Here is a 4368-nt window from a genome sequence, read left to right on the forward strand (position 1 = left end):
AGTTTATATTTTGATGTTACAACTGACACTGAGAAGTGAACTGCCAGTACCTTTTTTGGGGGGGAGGGTGGGGACAAATGGAAGGAAGAACCGAAGAAACAACAGACTCATTTTCTGGTAGATAATGGCTTATCGCTGTTTTATGCCACGTGTCCAACATGAATGAGAGGGTTTTAGAGAGAAAAGCTCCTGTTAATGAAGAAAATTAAGATGGCAGGAAGGAAATATTTGGAAAAGTTACAATGATACGAGTTTTTAACAAAATCAAGTGCAATTTTATTCATAACGCTGTGTAAGAAAGATTTTCTATTTTAAATGCCATTGACTATAGGTAACAGCTGCATAGATCTAACACTTGCTGTCATGGCACATCTCATTGCCAGCAACGTGGTGGATGCCTGGAACAATGATTTGCCCCTACCTTCCACATGTTGCATGATTTAATTTAAAAGCAAGCAACCAACCAAACACACTCCAGCAGTGCTCCTTCACAAGTGCTTGACAACTCAAGTTAAGCAGATATTAACTAGACATTTCAGCAGAACTCTTGTCCTTGCACATGTAACATCTCCTACTGGGTTGTCTCTCTTCTACAGGAAGATGGCATTGCTTCCTAGAGAGTGCAGGCACTGCTCACCTTACTCGAAAGAGGCTTTAATGGGAGTACAGAGTGCTGGGGTAGTTCTGTTCCTAATGTCTGTTCAGAATTGCCTCCCATGTAAGTGATTTGATGGTGGGCTTTCCTGTCCCAGATGGTCCCTATGGCCAAGTGGTACCCTGAGATCACTGTGTTTCAGTCCAAGTTGCAGGTTTCTATTCTAGATAATTGCTTTTTGTTTCTTCTTTTCAAATGAATAAGAGCTTTTGGACAGTGTATTGTTTTTATTCTGTGCTTGGCTATAGAGGCTTCACTTGCAATAACTTAACACCTGAAAACCCATTGTGGACTGTGTGACAGAAACTCTAATTTGGGTTCATAACCTTTACAGTTGATAATTACCAGGCAGGCAGAAGTGCAGCTGGACTTCTAGGGAGCTGATGGGGCTGCTGGTGGAATGGCACAGGGAGTCAGCTCTTCCGTTTCATCCCTCAGAGCTGCATCAGAAGTCAACGTGCCCCTATACTTCGTTCATTCCACTGTAAGGTCTGGTAGCTTAGCTCTAGTTTGTATTTATCAGCACTTTGTGCTGAAATGTGGCACTTTACAGTAGAGTAGCTGAGGCACAAGTGCATACTGTCTTCTGCTAGCTGGATTGTGGGGGCAAAAACCCTCTGTGGATGGGCCGAGAAAAAAACCGCTGTGGCTGTAATGCCTCAGTCTGCCTCTGCAGGAAGTGCTGGAGCTCTTCTGTCCTGCCTTTTAGGCCACAGGTAGAATCTTTAATTAGAAAACACTTTGACTTATAATTTGCTATGCTTAATTGATATAGATGAAACAAACGTCACCTCCGTGTCTGTTTGAGGAGAGGAAATTTTATGGAATAAAGCGAAATGAAACTTGCTATTTAATTTTTTTAAGTCCTATGGTTTTGGGTTGTTTGGGTTTTTTTGGAGACAAATAGGGGGGAAAAATGTTCTTTATTGGAAGCACAAAAGTTTGTGTCTACTATTTAATAAAAGTTAGGCAAAGAGTAGAAAGGCTTACACTGTGTCCTTCCACTGTCTTACTACCTACTCTCTCCCACGAGGAAGTGTTAACCTCCTCACAAAGTTCCCTCACTCTTACACATTTACTTTGCAGTTATTCCTGATCAGCTCTTTTTCCTGTTAAGCTTGGCAGGAGAGTGGAAGTCTGTCATTTGAAAAGCTAATATAGATAGGGCAAAAGTGAAAGATCTGAAGAGTTTCCCTAATTGCATTCATAGGTTAGTAATTTAAAGACTAAAATAATGTAGCAGCAGTGTGGTGCTTTCAGCCTGTAACTACAGCACATTTCAGCAGTTCTCCCTACTTCCTACCCTTCCATCCCTGTAGTAATTTGCCTCAGTATTTGAAGTTGCCCTAAATTTTACAGGGGGTTATTGCTCCTGAGCTTTTCTTGTTTTTTCCACTTGTTTGGTGGTTTTGGTGTGCTTGGAAGGCAGCATCTGCTGCCTAGCATGCAGGAGGGGCGTGCTGCGACTTCCCTCTTTTCGGTCTTGTGGAGAACTTGTCTGGGAGGCCAGTTGCCACAGCATCGCGTGAGCGATGGCACACGCACAGGCACTGGCCAGGTTATGGCTGCGGAAGAGGCACCTAAAGCAGTGCGTGAGACGTGGGTGAGGAACAAAGGGAGGGAGTGGCACCAACGTGGCCTTTTCTCTGACAGCCAGTTTGGTCAGATGTGTTTGTTCTGTCAGGGAGATTTTTACCTCTCCTGATTCCCAACAAGTCAATAGCAGGAAAGCCTCATCAGCAAGCTAGCTTGCTACAATTCCTGACACCAGAAACCCTGCAGAATTCCTACCTTTTCATTACATAGACAGGGAAGGCTTGGTGGGTGTTGTAATTTTAAAACACTGTACAGATTACTCTGAAGACTTGGTCAGCAGAAGGGAGAAAACGTATCCACTTTTAGGTCTGAGATCTGCGTTAAATTTTTAGTGGCTAGAATGGTGTGTAGAAGCTGAACTTAGGAAATTTGGCTTCTGACTCAAATTGAGAGAATGCACCCTCAGGGTTTTTTGCAGAAAAAAAAAACCTTGTCTGCCATGAATTCAAATACAGAGGGAGTTTTAGAGTTCTTGTGCCTGATTAGCTCTCTGTTTAGATATGTTTGTGAGGAGCAGCTGTGGTATTACTGATGCAGTCGCAACATGTGCATGCAGAAACCTGAGAACAGAGAAATAGTGACAATTAAGTCCTTGACCAGCCTCTCATTAGAGTGACAAGATGTTTGTGTTAGGAGCTCCAAAGGAAGGACTGAGAAGCAAGAGATCACATGGTAGAGTAAAGAAATGCAACAGGCTTGATAAGCACAGAGTGAGTCAGGATCATGAGACCTGTGGTAGGGAAGGCTAGCTTGGTCTTATTCCGCAGATGTAGACATGTGTGAGCTTGTGGGCTGCTTTTTTTTTTTTTTAAGTCCTTCTGTTCACTTTATATGGCATGTTAGATGCTAAAGGGAAAGTATGCTACTTCTCCTTTTAAAACCTGAAGAGGCAGATGCCTCATCCTTCATTTGCATGGTGTAAAAGTGGATTACAGCCATTTGCATGTCAAGTCATCGTTACCAAAATCCACATTTCTTTTCACTAAATCGGTGCTATGTCCCTCTCCCTTTAGTAGGAATCCCTTTAGTAGAATTGAGGAGGCCAGATACATATCTGAGATGTAACTTCACTGGCAATTTGCAGTTCTGGCACCTGCAGGGGGGATGTTACTTCACATGGTTTCATGTTTTAGGCGGCTTTTGTTCCTGACAGTGAAGTTGGATGCAAGAGTTGTCCCGTTCCTGTGCTTCGATCTCCCAGCACAGCATGTCCTCAATCTGTTTCCTGGAACAGTGGTCTCTGTTGGTGAAAATGCCCTGAGAACTCAGCACTGTGTCCTTTTTTCTGCTTTGGTGTAGCTGGTTTAGCTTCCTGGGTGGTGGTTGTCAATGTTGGGCTTCTCCACAGCCACTGTGGCCTCTCCTGGACGGGGTGAGGTAACACATACAAATTGCCTCCTGGATGAGTACATTCAAGAAAAAATTGGGGCCTCCAAACGGAAACGTGTCACTTGCCAGGGATGTTCTGCTGTTCTCACCAGGTTTCTGGAGGTTGTGCCTGTCAGTTTTTGTCTATACAGCAGGACTTTCCGTGCCAGCTTAGCAAACAGCGCCCTGATGCCTCTGGCATTACTGTGAGAAGACAGAATGAGCCGCTTTACGCCTCGTCTCCTCTTGTGGGCTGTGTGGAGATGCGCCAGGGCCCGGCGCGGCCGTTGGCGCTGGCACGACCCGCCTTTCCCGTTAGCGCCTCGGCCCCCGGGAGCTCGGACGGGCTGTTCGGCGGCGGCGGGGGGAGCCCTTGTTTTGCGAGCTGCTGGCGTGAGGCAGGGCTGAGACCCAGCCGCGCTGTGCCGGGCACAGTCTCGCCCCGCTCCGTGAAAGGGCTGCAGCAGCGCTGAGGGGGCGGGGCGAGGGCGGGAACAGCGTGTGGGGCGGGGCCTCGCCGGGTCGCGGGGGCGGAGCCTTGGCGCGGAAGTGGCGAGGCGGGCGCGGGGGCTGCTGGGAAGGGCGGAGGGTTGTGGGCTGGTGCCGGTGGCCCTTCTGTCGGGGCAGTTCCCTTGCCGTGGCAGCAGTCTCGGCAGGGCGGCGGCTCAGCGCAGGGGAGAGCCGCCTGCCGTGCCCGCCTCCCTTCGGCCGGCGGGCGCTGTGGCAGCCGCCCCGGAGGAGCAGCCGCC

This window comes from Gallinula chloropus (genome assembly GCF_964237585.1).
Source record: "Gallinula chloropus genome assembly, chromosome: 14".
NCBI lineage: Eukaryota > Metazoa > Chordata > Aves > Gruiformes > Rallidae > Gallinula > Gallinula chloropus.